This window comes from Lacerta agilis, chromosome 1 (assembly GCF_009819535.1).
Source record: "Lacerta agilis isolate rLacAgi1 chromosome 1, rLacAgi1.pri, whole genome shotgun sequence".
NCBI classification, from domain to species: domain Eukaryota; kingdom Metazoa; phylum Chordata; class Lepidosauria; order Squamata; family Lacertidae; genus Lacerta; species Lacerta agilis.
In genome coordinates this window covers 37,305,254-37,323,791 of record NC_046312.1, presented here as the reverse complement: position 1 = coordinate 37,323,791, position 18,538 = coordinate 37,305,254, and positions in this window count along the sequence as shown.

Below are 18,538 nucleotides of genomic sequence, written 5' to 3'. Positions count from 1 at the left end.
GTCAGGGAATCTAATGATCATGGGGTCAGGGGTCAAGAAAGGGAGAAAGCAGCAAGGTAGGGCCAGGAAATCCAAGCACTGTAACCAGTATCTGACTGCTGCCGAAAGCTCTGCTGAAGAAGGCTGCAGCCAGGGGCGTAGCAAGGGAGGGGCATAGGGGGCGGACCGCCCCAGTTTCCATAATGGAGGGGGTGACAAATTATCAAAGAACAATTACTGCCCTAATAGGGCAGTTCATTAAAAAAAAAACTTTTTTTAAAAAAATGCCTGCTCCAAAGGTCTTATCTTACTACACTAGGGATTATATAGCTATATATGAATTTTCATGCATATCGGTTAATATCTTGACCCTCCTCCACCAAAATAGCTGTTTACTTGGCTGTTTTCCTATGTCGTGAAGGCTGAAATTTCAGTTCAGTGGAGCACTTACTGTTCCCAACCCTAACCCTGTTGAAAGCCATCTAATTAGACTTTAATTTGATTCTGAGATGTTTTTAGGAGGTAATTTAATTATTGTTTGATTTTATACCAGTGTTATGTATCTGATGTTAGCCACCCTGAGCCCAACTTCGGCCGGGGAGGGTGGGAGATAAATAAAAGTTTTTTATTATTATTGTTGTTCAGTCGTTCAGTCGTCTCCGACTCTTCGTGACCCCATGGACCAGAGCACGCCAGGCACGCCTATCCTTTTTATTATTATTACTTGTTATTATTCCTTTGTAAGAAAATATGAAATAACGTAAAACCATTTTTGCGGGGGGGGGGGTGCAATCAATGGGGGAGTGACAAGAAATTTTCCACACCGGGTACCACCTGACCTTCCTACGCCTCTGGCTGCAGCCAGCTAGTTCTCAGCAGTGCCTTTTCCTCTGTGTCCTTGATGGCTGATAAGATGCAGGTGAAGTCACTCTGCCTTCTCCCCCTCCAGGGTGGCTATTCAGAAGGTGAAGCTGACTTCTAGCCCATGACACCTGTGTGCAGAATATATGTGTGTATAAAGAGAAGAGTCACATTCATTGCTCTGCCCATTTTTGCCCACTACTGGCATGCCCATGAGGGCTATGATGTTTCCCAATTTTTTTGGGGGGGGGGCAAAGGTTGGCAAAGGGTTTGAAGAAGAACGGTGAGGGATGGCATGCTATGTGCATAAGAATGTAAAAGAACAGCAGTGTTATATCAGACCAAAGGCCCATCTAGTCCACTGTCCTTTTCTCACAGCGGCCAACTAGATGCCCAAGGGAAGCGCAGAAGCAGGACATGAGCTCAACAGTGCTCTCCTCACCTGCAAATACCAGCAAATGGTATTCTGTGGAAGTGGAATAAAGCCACAAAGGGAAGATCTGGTGCCCTATCTACCATCCCATTGACTCCACCCTACCCCACTGGCCTTTAACTGCTTGTGAATAAATAAATAACAGAGGAAAAACTGTTCAGGGGGAAATAATCAAATGCATAAGTTAATATTGACAAATTGTCCTCCACAAATGTGATGCTCTTTTGTGCTCTCCCTCCCTCCAAATTTCTCTACAAGCGTCGTGCCAGGGCTTCTCGTCAAGCCATGACTCTCTGCTCCATGCATCAATTGGGGTAATTGGGAATAAGCCAGAAGCGTGTCTGTGCTTCCTTTCATTGCCTGCAGTGCTCCTTTTGAACTACATGTTCAAGTGCTTCTTATTCATTTCCCCCCTCACAAACATACAACCTGAAATCCCAGATCAGTTCTGAAGCCTCAGGATTAGAAGCCAAAACTGAGCTGGTATTTGAGGATTCATATGGTTTTGAGCCATTTTTATTTTCTACTGGAGAAAAAAAAAAACCACGTCCCTGACACATAAACTCCTAACAATTTCTGCATTTTATCTTGACATTAGGCATAACTGAGACAGAGTAGTCTCAACCTGCCGATAATTCCCATTTTACAAAAGCAGGAGCTGTATTATAATGGGAACATACAAATAAGAGCAGATTCCTGCCTCCTTGTATTTCAGATGCAGAGCAGATAGAAAGCTAGATTCAAACTGATAGTTCTCATCAGGGAATGAACATTAAAAAGCTTAGTGTCTAAGGCAGGCTAAAGAAGAAATGCCTTTAAAATAGGGGATCTGACAAGAATCGCATCTGCAAATGAATGTGCAAGCACAATCCTGCACGTTTCCTGAAAACTTAGTCCCACTGTGCACCTCAGGGTGGATAAGTGTGCAAAGGGTCGCAGTCTTAGAGACCCAAGTGCCAATAATTGTTGTGATGTTTAATAATTTAGATTAGAAAGTGCTGTGCTGGATTACTGCTACTTGCTCTACATGGGGCTGCCCTTGAAGACGGCCCAGAGGATGGTACAGAATGCAACAGCCTGAATGTTGATGGGCATTTGTGCAGGACACTATATAGCACCAGTTCTCAAAGGCCTGTGCTGGCTGCCTATTTTTCACTGGGCTGCCAGGTTTTGGCATATAGAGAGCTAAAGAGCTTAGGACCCAATTATCTGAAGGAGCTCCTCTCCCCATAACATAAACAGTCTTGATATCTTGTTAGATGAAAGGCAGTATAGAAATATAGGGAATGCATGGTGTACAGAAGCAAGCTGTGGGCTCCTGCACTCTCCCACAATATATAGAGAAGAAGAAGAAGAAGAAGAAGAAGAAGAAGAAGAAGAAGAAGAAGAAGAAGAAGAAGAAGAAGAAGAAGAAGAAGAAGAACAACAACAACAACAACAACAACAACAACAACACCCAACTGAGTTGCCCCAGCCACTCTGAGCAGCTTACAACATAATATAAAAACACTGTGAGACATCGACCATTAAAAATTTCCCCATACAGGGCTGCCTTCAGATGTCTTCAGAAAATTTTGCAGTTGTTTATCTGAAGGGAAGGTGTTCCACAGGGTGGGCACCACTACTGAGAAGGCCCTCTGCCTGATTTCCTGTAACTTCACTTCTCTTAGTGAGGGAACCACTAGAAGGCCCTCAGAACTGGGGGCCTTAACTGTGAGCTAGAGCTCATGTTCCTTCTAAATGCAGCCCTTCTTGGAGCTGCTTAGGATCAGACCTGAGACCTTGTGCATGCAAAGTAGATGCTCTGCCACTGAGCTGCGGTTCTGCCCCCCCCCCCAACAGGTCCATCTGTAAATAAAAAAGGGGGAAGACATGCTTTCTTCCCATGATAGTATCAACAGTGGTGAGTGTAAATCTCCCCTCCCCTTCCAAAACTGTTTTTGGAGGAGTGAAGAATAAAGTGATTGGGAATCCACTTCACCCCAGTAATGTGAGAAGGGCCCTTAATCTGGTGGCGTTTGTTAGCCTTAAATTTTCAAGGGCACTGTCATATGAAACCTGACCAATTTGAGTAATCATTGGGTGTACCATTCTTTTGAAATTTAACCAGTTCTTAAACTGCCAAGCCTCTTCCATATTCACATAGATATGTTTAGGTGCCTTTTTTGTAATATGGCCCAAGTACTGTTGCAAATTATTTCCTTTCTTTGTCTCTCCCCCCCCCCACCCTCTCTCTTCATGAAACATCTGAGCATTTGCTATTTGCCTTTAAAGCTTTGAAGCTCACATGATAGGAGAATCCAATTTTGTTTCTGCCGGCAATAAATCAAGTGCTTAGTTCTCAAAGTATTATTTTTAAGACCGGTGAGAAGAATTTTGCTACTCTCTCTGGCAAATTCTCATATTTGTATAATGCGCAGATCAGGATGAAAACTCATCCATCTAGCTCTGTGGTGTCTACACTGACTGGCAGCAGCTCTCCCGGGTTTCAGATGGAAGTCTTTAAGATGTCAGGGACTGATTCTGAGACCTCTTGCATGCAAAGTTTGTATTCTACCATTGAGCTGCTCTGTCTCACCAAAATAGAAGTGTCAGAAGTGGGGTCTGCAACAATATCAAAGCTATGGTTTGTTGAAAGTCTAGCTTTTTATTGCAAATAAATATTACCGTTAGAGATTAATAATATATAAACAGCTTTATGTTATATGTCAGTTGTACCTTAGTGCCATATAATAACAGTTAGATTATGCTATCCACCACCATCAGTGAATTCTTAAAAAATACTTTTAAGAATTTTCCCAACAAAAAAATGTAGAATCTTTTTAAAATATTTTACTTCAGTGGAAATGTGTTGGAATTCAAAAACTGTTTCATTAATTTTTTTTTCCAGAAGGCCTGTAATCTTGGCAAGTCCCTGACTTCCACATACTGCCTCAAAAATACAGTAGCAGAAAGAGCAATACCCATCTTGAATATTGCCACATTGACTTATAGAACTGTGCCCTTGAGAAAAAGACTCAGAGAAAAACGGAGAGCCATGTGGTGACAAAAATGAAATAGAACTGTCATCTAGCAGTTCTTCATAGTCCATCAAGTAAACTATTAAAGATATAAGAAGACGCACAGTGTGCTCGGGCAAAGGTTGTTAAACCACTACTCCAAGGGCAGGTCACAGCACATTGCTAAAGATTGTTAGTAAAAGATAAACCAGTTTTCTCTATGAAACCTGACACCGCCAGTTCCCAGCCTCACCTTTAATGCTATGTGCTTGCAAACAGGGACCCAGCTGGATAAAGTAATATTGTAAGACCTTTCAGAGAGCAATTGTACTTCAAGTTCAGGATATTTTGCATTAAAGAAGATTCACACTCTTGTCATACTGTTGGACTTCTTATTCCCTTTAGCTCATGTATCTTAGCCTTACTGTAATTTAAATAAAGGCATTGTTTTATTTATATATTAGAATTTCCAGCTGTTCACATCTCCGGAAACTCAAACAGGCAAATACCCTTTCCCATATCAATTCCAAAATTAAACAGCTTCAGAATGGAACAAATATTCAGCCTTGAACCCTACTAGAAAGCTAAGCCAGCTTGAATTATGTGTCTTCCACCCAAATCTTGCTTAAAGGACAAGGTAGGTTCTGAGGGATCAGAAGTAGGATGAAACTTAACAACTAGAGCTAATTGGAGGCGGGATTCAGGTTGTAAGTCAAGGGTCAAAAGGAAGTAAGTATTCCTGGTGTGTGACACCAGTTGTCAGCAGTCAGGAGACGTATGCACAAAGAACCAAGTAGCAAACTGGGTCTGGGGATTTAGAGGAGATGGGAACCTGCAGAACAGGCATATGGAGACTTTGGCTCTCGATGTCATTGGACTGCAACTCCCATCATCCCTGGCAATTAGCCATGCTGGTTGGAACTGATGGGAGTTGGAGTACAACAACACCAGGATGGGGGATCCTCTCCATCTCTGCTGCAGAGCAAAGATTCAGAAGTCTGAGCTGTTAGCTTTTTTATGTGCAAAAGCCTACAGAACATGTATATTAGTAGCTTGTTCTAGTCAGTTACATTGAGAATTATAATGTTGCTTCTGCAGTAATTTTGAGAGCCCAAGTGCTTTGGGGTATCTCATAGGCTATTGAAACAGAATGTCCTCACCTTATACCAGTTTCCCAGACTCTCAGGCTCTACTCAGTTATGTTCCCAAGAGGATAGAGTTTCAAGCTGTTGGGAAGTTTCCAAATATACTTCTCTCTCTAGCTCACAGCCACAACTATTAGGAGGGCACCCACCAATGATCTTATGTAACATGATGAAACATAGAAAAGGATACTATTGCTGAGGTGCATTGAGTCTGGGCTGCTTGAATCTTTATGAGTCAAATCCAAAATTCAGTGTCTTTAATTACCCCTGGAAGACTAGCTGTAGCTAGTGTAAACTGTGAAGAGTCTTGTGACACCTTAAAGACTAACAAATTAATTATGGCAGAAGCTTTCATGGGTCATAATCTACTTCACCAGATGCATACGATGCCATCTTAAGTTGGTAGATATATAAACACAGATGGGGGCAGGGGGGGCAGATGGTAGGAGTAAGATCAGAGGGGAATGAAATGCAAGGAATACAAACATCTGACCTATCAATGTGAAAACAAAAATGATATGGTGCACATTCTTAGAGTTCTTTGAATGCAAAAGTAAGATAGCCAAATGTTACTGGTTGTAGAGAAACCAGGAAATGCTCATCTATCAAACATCAAGCATAACTAATCAGTGCCTCCTTTCATTTGAAACACTAGAAATAGTTCTCCCCATGGCTGAAAGTGGCTGAGACAAGTTTGAGATTCCCCCCTCCCATACCAGAAAAACTAGCACCTCCTCCTCCTAGTGGTTAAGAGCGGTAGACTCGTTATCTGGGGAACCGGGTTCGCATCTCCACTCCTCCACATGCAGCTGCTGGGTGACCTTGGGCTAGTCACACTTCTCTGAAGTCTCTCAGCCCCACTCACCTCACAGAGTGTTTGTTGTGGGGGAGGAAGGGAAAGGAGAATGTTAGCCGCTTTGAGACTCCTTCGGGTAGTGAAAAGCGGTATATCAAATACAAACTCTTCTTCTTCTTCTTCTTCAAATCCATATTTGGATATATGTGTCTTCGAGTTCTCTCCATCACTTTCTGTTACTACCCGCTTCTACATAAGCCCTGCAGTTAGTTTTATATTGCCACATATCACATAGGTAGTCGTACCCTTGGTCTTTTAAAATTATAGGGATCCACACGAGAACTTCTACACACTAGGACCTTCTTATACCCCCCATAATTTCACAATAAGCTTCCTTTAAATATTCCCAAACACCATATTTCATCACTTCCACCTCATTGCACCAACCCTGTTCCTCACAAAAATAGCAAACAGGATTACATGTTTCCATAGATTGATCATCTAATAACAGTCTCTTGTCCAATCTCACCATAGTGATATCTCCATTATTTAACCATGCATTGAGCATTCTGTACAGCATGAGTGGAGAACCTGTGGTCTCTCAGATACAGTTGGACTACAACTCCCATCATCTCTGACCATTGGCTCTGCTGGCAGGAGCTGATAGGAGCTGGAGAACAAAGGCATCTTGAGGGCCATGGGTTCTCCATGCCTATCAAAAAGGTTGGGTCATCCATTTCAAAACAGGCACATTAGAACAGGTATACAATAGATTTGCAACAGTGATCATGTGTGTGGAAAGCTTATGTGAAGTTATTAAAAAGATTAAAAGGATTAAACCAAGGATCAGAACTGAATATCTTAGGAAGCTACTGTGGCTTTCAGAGGCTCCGTTGACACTGTCTGCTTCCCAGGAGAACTGAAAGTTATAGGTCATCCCCAGTTATGCCCCAAATAGTCATACATCAAGGAGCAGTGTAGTATTTTCAGAATGAGTGAGTTCGTCTTGCATATTTGCAGCAGCAAATCAGTGGGGTAGGGTTTTTCTGCGATGTATCTTTTCTCTAAAGATACATATTTTTCTTTGGTTTCTCATGAATGCCTCAAGCCCAGCCTGCTAGTCAAATGACCTTGACATTATCGAAAGGGCTCTGACACACATCTGGGGAACAGAAAACACTTCAACAGATCCATTATGTAGATCAAAGCAGAACTCACTTCTTTTGCCATGAAAGAGGGATGGAACACTTGGTAGAAAGAAAACATTTTCTCTGGGTTAAATTAAAAGTAAAGATTTTCAAAGCAATTTCACATGCATGTAGTCATGGTGTGGGTATAATGGTCTAACATCTACCAGCTGAAGACAAACCCAAGGTCTTGTGTTGCCTACAAGATATGATTGTGTTTCTTTTGATAAGTTGAAGTTTGGGGAGGATGTATCTCAAAGTTGCTGTAAATCTGTTATAAAGAAAACCAGAGCAGACGTCTGCTGTCTGGAATTTCTGCAGCAAATATTAAGAACATTTTATGATGCATTCTAATAATATCTTTCTCACCCCACACATTCCTATCATTTTTCTGCATTCTGACATTTGATCTTTGCAGTACAGGGAATGGTTTAGAGCAGCTTCTGAAAACCATTGCCCTTTTCTTGGCTCATGAGTTTCTTTGTGAAACAACGCATGTAAAGAGGTCTGCAGTGGAGCCAACAAGCAGTGCAGAAGCTTGTCGTTCCTGACACCTTGACAGGATCAGGAAACACCCGAAAGGTGTTGTACAAATGCACCACTGAGGTTTAAATAATGATAGTGCTTTTGAGCCATCTGATACTCCCAGCCAATCCTCCCCAATTCATGTCAGGTACAAGATGTAGAGTGTTGTGATAAGTTTAATAGCGCCAAGTGGGTAAAAGGATATCATACAAAGTGTTTGTTGGGAGGCTACGTCTTTCTAGATACTCAGGACCACCATAGTGTAATTGTTCTTATGCTGTGGTGAACTGCATGTGGCAATCTTTGCCTGTGCAAACTACAACTTGCTGTTTCTATAGCCACATTCTGGATAGCATTGGAGTTGCCTAACAAGCTGGCAAAGCTTATTGCGTCTGGTGGAACCTAATACTATGTAATGATAGCTCTGCTAGCACAGCAGTGGTCCACATCAGGACATTTGCGTAATGTTGACTGTCACTTAATGATCCGTAGGCCAATATTATGCTTGGTGTTTGCATATGTTAGAATGCTGGTGCCAGTGTTCACTAATGCTCACAGTTGTCCTAAAAGTAACATGTGTGTAAAAAGCGTATGTGCATGCAGCCATTCGTTTGGTCTTCACCTTTAATACAAATGTATTTCCCCACTCAAATCAAGTTGCGTTAATTAAGTAGGTGAGGAGACAATGTTCACCTTGTTCAGGAGCACCCGCAGCATGGCCACATCTCTTGGCCTGATTGAAGGCTACACAGCTAACTACATTATCTGTTAGGACAGTTATATTCTCTCATATGACAATGACTCGCAATATGTAGTCACAGTCTTCTGGGGGAAGGAAAAAAACAGCAATTACCGTGCAGCACTCGAATCTGCCTGCCAACAGCAGAACAGTGATTTGTGAGACACATCAAGAGCTTCTGGCAAGATCAATCTACCAAGATCCCTCTGATAGAGGAATAATGAGTTGACAAAGACCAATGTTCAGTTGGGTCCAAGCCCAATAAGATTACTGTACAGCATCATCAATATTGTCTGTGTTTGGAACTGACACAATCAGAATGGAATCAATTGCATTTTCCACAGCACTGTCACACATGATTTTTAACTTTGGCTCACAGCGGTGTGGAGGAGCTTGCAGATGTTGGCAGATTTTTTGCTAACTTATGGAATGTCATTATTAACTAGGAACTGCGCAGTACAGTAATTTGCAGTTCTGCTGTGTTCCCTTGTATGGTCTCTCGTTTGGAGGAGGGAGGCGGAGGAGAAGATGCAGTAGCCGGAGGGATTTGTCTGTTATCACCCTCATCTTGCTGTGATGGCTGAAAGTACCACATGATATACAAGGTACAGCTTGCTCTTTTTCGTGCTTGTGTGTGCACAGGTTTAATTTGGACTGCATACTCTGAGCAATGTACACAGATGCACAGATTTCACCCCCTCTTTGACACAATAAAGAAAATAGTTTGTTTGGGGTTGTTTTTTTTAAGAGCTCAGTGGTTATGTAGATGACCCTATTTGCCAGATCATCATTCCAGAGTTTAAAAAAAAGCTTAGAAATGGATTGAGGTGGATAAAAAAAAAAATCCTTCAACCTCTACTTGGGTGTTTTATAACCCAATGTTCAGCTGCAAAAAGCTATCAGTGATATGTTCCCTGCAATCTATTTTGTGCAGTCCATCCTTTATATAGCTTGTGGGAAAGCCCCATCTATTATGTTATTTTACTGGTGTGGTGTATAGCATGATGGTAGATTTGTATGTAAGGGAAAATGAAAACATCTTTGAAATGAGAGGGAATATTCGATATGCAGGGCCAGGTTCCTTTGGAAAATGATTATGCAGATAGGTGTAGGAAATCACAAACACTGTGGAGGCAAAGTGCCCACTCGTAGGGCAACAACCCTTCACATCAACACCCCTCCCCAATAATTCAGCAGATGCAATCCATACTAAATGTGGCATAAGTCACGAAAGTGCTAAGCAGGAAAGCTGAGTCAAGTGCCACTGGGCGGGGGTGGGGTGCATGCATCTAATTGGATATAATTTCTTCTCAAATGCAAACATAGCAATCAATTAGATATTGACGGTGAATCAGACCCATTCACTAAGTTCTTCTTGGTTTAGGGCAAGGGTTTGCTAACCTTTTTTGGTTCTGTGGGCACACTTGCAAACTGGATAAACTACTGTGAGCACCACACACACTCTGCAGCCAAGCACATTCCACAACCTACTCTGGCTACAACAGAATGCTTCTTACAATCTTACAAGCTGAACTGTTGGGGGAGGGGGTTGAGCGGGGCTGTGTGGGCACCAGTGGAGACCTCTGTGTTCCTCAAGTACAAAGTTGATAACCCCTGGGTTAGGGTCATGTTACCCAACATTATGCTTCTACCAACCTCCTGGTGAGCCAATGCCCTCAGAGAGATTGCCCTTTTTCTACCGGGGAAAACATTTGCAACAAAGTCCTGAAAATGTCGCCCTAAATGCTGTTCTGTACCAGAGTGTTCTGTTTTGGGGCTGCAAGTGCTTATCACAGTTATGGTTATGAGCAGCATTACTACTGCTCAAAAGAGTTTCCATTGGGCAGTGGTTCCACATCAGGGCTCAGGTTATCAGCTTGACCCAATGGGCCCTATCAAGTGAAAAATCTCCATTCCTGAACCACTCCTTTCTGGGAGCTGCTGATATGGAGCTTTTCCACAAGCTAGCTCTGATCATTCACATATGAAGAATAAGCTGCCGCTACCATGTAAACATTGTATTAAGGGGGGGGTGCTAGAGAAGGGTGTGCCAAATATGAATGGGATTTACAGAACAATCCAAAAGCAGAAGGGGAGTAGCAGAACAGAAGGCTGAAAAGCCACCTTTTCCTATGCCCTGCTGGGCTCACATCAGCATGGTGGAAGATGGAGGTTTGTGGTTTTCCATTGCATGGACGGGCGGAGTCCTCCAAACCCTAGGTGACCTCCGAGCGGAATAATTACACAAGACAACGTGCTATGGGATTAAAATTGGCCACAACTTTATTATTCAGATGTAGGGAGACCTTGGCTCAGGCATTGGGTGTTTATCAGGGTTATCCAGAATGTGTGGGGATTGGGCTGGCTCTGGAGAACATATGTTCAAGCAGACAGCCCGCCCCCCGTTTTGCCACCACTGGTGGGGGAGAGCAATGACAAGCTCTCGGCGTATGGACAATGCCTCCCCCCAATACCCCTTTAACGGGGAACCCTGTTATCACCGCCACACTGGGGGTGTGGAGTCACTGCCCCACGCCCCCCCCCATTTAGGAAGATGACTAAAGGATTCCACCCAAGGCCTGAAACTGCCAAAGTTGTGACGAATTGCTACAGGAAAGGCGAAACCTGCCAGTGCAGGGAAATTCCTTTCCGGCCCTTCAACAGTGGCCTTGGCATAGCTGCGCCTGCGTGCCTGTGGGAAAAATGTTAACCTGCAAAGTAAGCATTAATTGAGGGAGTGGAGGGTGGGAGAAGCTCTGGAGCCGACTGTTGCTTCTCAGGTAAGCTACACACTGTATTGTGTCGGCTGTGTAGTCCCTCCCCTTACCTGGCCAATCCCTTGGCAACGCCTCCCCCAGGTGGGATTGGACGGTTAACTGGGTAGGCGGAGACCCCAGGTATCCCTTCTGGGGGAAGGCAAAGCCAGTCCGAACTACCAGGTGTCGCCCAGGAATTCAGGGGGCTGCGCGCGACCACACAAACATCGCCCTCCATTTGAAGCGGGGAGCGGTCATTGTTCTGTTTCCTGTTCTGGGTCTTTTAAATATATAATGAAAAATCTCCACAACCCTTTCTAGGGGCAGGGCAGGGGAACAAGGAGGCTCTCCCAACACAATCCCAACATGCCCTCAGAGCATCACATCATCGTCGTCATCATCATTTATAGGTCGTCCCCCCCCCCAGGTGAACTCAAAGCAACTTACAAAAACAAACATTAAAAACAAAGCACAAAAACAAGAGTAAACAGAACATAAAATGCTTGCCAATATATGTATAAAAGAGCAGATCCAACATAACCCAATCCTGCTAAAATAAAAGCTGAAAATATTTTGCCCTCTCCAATGTCAGAGCTCCAACACTGGAAAGGCATCAAGTTCCACAGCTTCACAAAGGCGACAAAGGAGGTCAAACTGCCCTGTTCAAAGGCCTACCTCTCTCTCCACCCTTGGAGATGGCAATCCAATGAATGCTATGACTGTTGGGACACCCTCTAAGGGTCCTAACATCTGAAAAGTATGTCTGACCTTGAGGTCCTCTTTTCTTCTAGGTGCTAAAGCTAATTATTCTGTTGTCCACTCCTAAAACACTTTTCTTGCTGATGTTGTTCACCTGAAACATATTGGCCACAATTCAACACAGTGTGCTTAAGTTTGTGTTGGGTTGTGCCCATTGCATTTGAGTTGGTTTTAAATGTCCTTTGACATACACTAAATAAACCTTTATTTTATTTTCTAGTATAAATTGCAATCTGAACTGTTTTATAGCAAGCATTTTTGTATAGGAATGGAATTTTCAGTGCCTTTGGCATGCTTGAAATGGAAAAAAAAAATCAACATTTCTGCTGAAACAAAGAAACTGTTGAAATGAAGGTAGGCTGAATTTTCACATAAAGTTCAGCTTTTCCTGAATATAAATCTCTTCCTGGATATAAAACCTTTTCCTGGATAAAATCCTTTCTGGATATAAAATCTACAGAAGACAGGGTAGGTCATACAGGGGTGGTGTTGCCCTATTTGTCAAAGAAGGGATAGAGTCTAATAAATTAGAAATCTCAAATGGAGAAAAAATAAACTTATTCACAGCAACACTATGGGTAGAAATTCCAGGCCAAAAAAGGAATATAGTTCTGAGAGCATACTCCTGTCGATTCCTCCTAACCAAAACTTTGATGGTTATCTTGAGATGCAAATAAAAATCAGAGTAGCAGCTACATTAGATACTGCAATAATAATGGGAGATATCAATGACCTGCAGTCTAAACTGGTGAACATAAATATGAAGTTGAAGAAAAAATGCAGAAGACATATCCAGTTTTACAAAGTTCAATCTGGTGATCTCCAATGGAAGTTTATCAAGCTGAATACCAACAACACCGCTGTTTGACTGTCCTGGAATGGATGTAGGCCAGCCAAGGCCATATTGTATAACAGAGTGCTGCTATTGGAGCTCTCTTCTTCATCACTCACCATTTAGGATTTGGCCACGTAGATTAAGCCATTGCAGCCTGTACCCAACCTGGTGCCATCCAGATGTTTTGTACTACATCTCTCATCAGGTCCAGCCTACCCCATCCTCATTCCCAGCATGCTTCACTCACAGAAGCTACTGCTAAGAGTTCCATGTGCATCCTTATTTCGCATTACACTGCTTAAATTGATCATTCACACAAGCTGTTATTGTGCAAGTAAACCAACTGATGTAGTCAACTGACTCTTAGATTAGATCTTTAGCGATACCGGGACAGCTAAGTCTTGGTCAATCTATAGCAGTCATGATCATCTTGATAAGCAAAAGGCAGGAATTCAGGGAAAGTAACTAGAGTTTTTACACTTACCTTTAACTTCTCAAAACAATCGTCCAGCAGCCATTTCTGTTGTTAAAGCCAACATTCCAGATATTTTTTGAGTGCTTTGGTTTCCATGTTTTAAAATCCCTGATAAGGTTACCAGATTCCCCCCCCCCCCAATGAATCCAGGAACACTTTTCAACTTCAGTAGGAATGTTAGGATTTTGTAAGGGGGCTGATTTGTAAATCCAGGGACTGTCCCTGGGAAATGGGGACAGCTGGTAATCTTACAGTAGAAGCAGTTCAGGCCTACATTTTAAATTTATATGGCATGTGTGCACGGGTTGCTAGTGCTGCTCTTAATATGGAAGGTGTTCTAAAATCTTTGAGATGCCTGACTTGGATATTAGCCCATTCCCTTTGGGCTTCATTGCTGTCTTCTGCTCACTTCCAATTCATTTGGATTCTGGGCAGGGGTGCCAACTTGAATAAAATATTGGGGGACGGGGAAGGTAAGCCGCCCCACACCACATAATTGATCATATGATGCGGTGCATGCACACCATTTGAATGGAAATGCCCATCAACTTTGAAGAGGCCCAGCCCCCTCAGATATTTTACTGGGGGTGGGGAAAAGACTGCTTTGCCCCTAGGAGCAGGTTTCTATGATTCCTGGTGATTATTGACTCTTATACATATCCCTAAATGGAGGAATTGCTGCAAAAAAATTGTTTCAGTTGGACTTTTCCCTTCTCATGCATAAACATGAGCAAGCCAAACATATTGTCAGACAGAGATTAATGGATGTTGATCTATAAGAGCATTATAGTGTGTCTCAGGGACCTTGTTCACCCATCTCTTGGTTTGCCAGGCTCCAGTCCTAAGTATGACATGCCTTATTTGACCTGGATATCGATTTCTAGAAAAGCTTTTTTCTTTGGCACATTTTAATGCCTAACCTTCAAAACTTTTAGATGGGAGATGTAATAAAATTCCTCTAAACAACCGGTTATAGGGCTGTGCATGGGATCCAAGATTTGCTTACCTCTGCATAAATAAATAAATAAACCTGTTTCCAGGTTGCTCTGTGCCATGTCTGCTTTGATCTGTGTATGGGTTGTGAGACACTGTAAAACGAAGCACAGTCTTCCCCACGCTATAAAGGGGAAATTCAAAAGAAACAAAGCTCTTTGTTTCTAGTTTGGACCAAAATGGATGAAATTTTCAGGGACTGAAGCTCCTCAAAAACAAATTAAACCAGCCAAATTACAGGGACTTTTTTGTGGGGAAAGTAGAAGGTCTAATAAGATGCTAGGCATTGGACAAAGTCTCCCTGACTGGTGAATTCCATAACAGGCTGCCTATTTTATTGGGGGAGCCATGCTCTAAACCAGCTGGGAAAAGTCCAGTTTGCACTTCCACTTTAAAGTTCAGAGGGACCAGCCTTCCACTTTACTGAAATCAAGAGGCAACCAAGTCGGGTGTACATGTAAACTGTGCAGCTTCGTACAGACTTTTCTAGTGCTAGGTTTTAGGAAAGATTTGGGGCAGTTTCACTTCTTGCAAAGCTCATGGACCTCAAGAAACATAGAGATATTTAGGAAAACAGAGAGCTATATAGACAGAAAGAATTAGAAACAGAGAATTAGAATTAGAAACAACAGAGCAACATGAAGCTTTGCCTGGGCTCTGATCTAGCTTGAGATAGGAATTAACATTGTAGCTTCAACAAAGGATGGTATTTATCTGTTTGCTTTGTAACACAAAACCCCCCAATGAAAACTAATTAAAAACAAAACAAAATAAAGGATTCCTTAATTACCTTGATTTGCCTTGCTATTTGACCCACGCCCAGAGGTGATGCCCGCCCCTAAAACATACTGTCATAGAATCATAGACTCTTAGAGTTGGAACGGACCCAAGGGTCATCTAGTCCAACCCCCTTCAGTGCAGGAATCTCAGCTAAAGCATCCTTTAATAGCAAAGGATGTCCTTTAATATCAAAGAGGTGGAGTCAGTACCACATGTTATTTTAAAATGTACTTTTTATCAGGGGTCTAAATAAGCTCTGAAGTACCTCATTACACTGGCTCTCCCAGGATGATCTTAAAGAGGCTCTTTTGATCGTTTAATTAGAGGACGTTAACTTTTTAATTACTAAACAATTGAACATTACTAAGCATGACAATTATCCTTGGACAATTTTTTATGGCTTTCTAAATTTCCTTTCTTTTAACGAATTTATGTATTTTATATTCTGGACATTCTGGAATGTTTTTTATTTCTGGTTGGTGGACCATAAATTACATTTATATTCATAAAACAATCTAGCTGAAACTAGGCTGGACAACTACTAGACAACTGAAACTACTTGACATGAAGTCTCAGTTATAAATGGTTATATTATATACCACAGGCGGTGGTATTAATTTTTCCATATTCAGCTAGCATTTTCATTATTATTCAGAAACTTTACCAGAATGTGTTCAACAATTAGAATAACAAAATGACACCCAGCAATTTGGAACCAGCACTTACACAAGCAAACTCGGTTAAACCCAAAAGCCTTCTTCAAAAACTAGGTTTTGGCCTAGAAACTGAAAGTATACAGTGATGGGGTTTGGCAGGCTTCCTAGTGAAGGCATTCCACAAACCTGGCACCACCACTGAGAAGACATGTGTTTCCTAGTAGACATATAGATCAGGACCTTAGCTGTTGAATGGAATATGTGAGGGAGTATTTACAGGAGAATTAATCCAGCAGTGACCTCTCAAAAGTTATCCTTGAACATGGGCCCCAAAGTGCCATTCATTTTCATGGACAGCTATAAACTGCATTTAAATTATTACTTTATGCATATTTTGCTGCTTCAGCTATAATGAAATAAAAAATTGTGCTTAAATGGCATACACCAAAGTGAGGAAAATATATTCAGGCTTCAGGTATTTAACTGATCTTTTGCACCTTCCATTTAAAACGTATTTATAAAATTGCTTTCTCCCGTACGTTGTACTGATACTTGGAAAGTCTTAACTTCTTCTTGTTGTTGTTCTGAAGGTGACAGGCAGTTCTCAGCCTCCACATACTTTTCATCTGTGAGCAACAATGTTGAAACCCATGCATTTTAAAACATCCTGTGGTGCCATCTCCCTTATATAATTTGTTGAGAATGCAACAATTCTATCTTGCTCCTTTTTTCATATTTTCTGTAACAGAATGTAAGACATTTTTGTTGTGTATGAAGGCTGTGTCTTCATATTGTTATGCCATGCATATCCTTTATTTCCTTTTGTTGTTCATCATTCTCTCCCCATCCCTGTTTTATATGACATTTCTGAGATGGTACCCATAGCAACACCCACTAGTAGGGATGAGACTCTGAAGCTGTTTTAGTCATCCCCATAGCTGAGCACTGACAATGCCAGTCATTAATCTAGCAGCGTCTGCCTACTCAGATCTGTACAGTTCCTTGTCTGGTCTTTCCCCCCCTCCAGCAAGTAACCACCTAGTGCACAGAGACCCAGAGACTTGCAGTTAATGATTTGTCACTTATTCAGAATAGCTCCAGTTGGCAGCTGTGCTAGCCATCCGCTATGGCACAGCCACACTGTATTATGATACAATTAGGTATCTCTTGGACTTCGACATGGGTACCTGATATTTCCAGTTAATCAGTAGGGTTTTTTTTTGTGTATATGTGTGTGTGTTTTAAGTGACTACATACTTTAGATGTAGAGTTAGCTTCACAGAGGACTTAAGGAAAATTGATTTCAGTGTTGCTGTTGCGGTGGTGCTGTGTGGCTGTCTCCCAAACGAGTTTAGATACTTTGCACACCCAGTTCCAAACACACTTCAGCTTTAAAGCCCAAACGTGTCATATTTGTGAGTCGAGGACCTGCTTCGAGATAAATAAGACACAAGGACACATGTATTTTAGGTTAATGGGCTAAAGAAGGACACAACTTTATTGGTTACAGCATGTGAATGGTATTGGCTTAGGCATTGGATCAGACAACTATACATGACTCCACCCCACTCAGCGGGGAGTCATTTGAGGGTTAACAACCAGTGGGTGGAGCTTGTTGATGCAAATACAACTGGAAGCTCCCCCTGATGTCACCGGGGGTCGTGCCATGGCCCTAGCCACCAGCAGGGTATCGGACAGGATCAACGACTACCGGGTTCCTTTAATGGAATACCCCACAATGGGAGAGGTAGGTGATGGCCACATCCTGCCCTCCAACACACCACACATATTTCAATGCCTAACTGACACCCAGGTCAAAAAAGGCTCGCCACCAAATACCCTCACAGCTGCAACCAATCCCTAATGCTACTGATGATATTGTCCAACCACACATCATTTCCATGATCAGACAAATGAACGCCATCAGCTCAAAACAGAGCCACTTTGCTGAACCTGATGCCAGCATGCTCAATCACATGGCCATTTAAATAACGCAATTTGCGAGCCACCACACAATTCAAGAGTTTTCTGGATTTTTCAGTGGTGACAGGGCAACGACTGCACACCAAACTCTCCTCTTCATTAGGGAGGACCAAAACAAGGTTGTCTTGGGATATAAATCAACGAGTTCATCTAAGTCCTTCTTTATGTTTAATAACAAGTCCAAGCTCTTCCTGAAGCCCAAATCGTTTCCCCCCAGCTGAATGATCATGATGTCGGGAGGACCAAATGATGCTGCTTTTGCCTTTACAACTGGCATCAACTCTTCCCAACACGTGCCGCGTCTTGAAATCCAGGAAACCTGAACATTTGCTGGCAATCCAAGGTTGTTGCCCATGCCGCAATTTCTGGCTTGCACCCGGGCCCAGTGGATGATACTGGAACCGCAGACCCAAACTTGAACATTAGAAGAAGCTGAGGAATAAGGAAGTGAAAAAGTCAGGTAAGTGGCTGTGTTCTAAAGATTCTTTCGTATGTACCCTTTGTATGCGTTAGACTTCCAGCGACCCAGTTCCTTGATTCTGTCTGTTGGGAGGCCTAAATGAGCGGCCATTGTGGCAGCCCCGATCCTGAAGGAGTGGGCAGCATATTCCTTGTCAGGGAAACCACAGGCATCAAC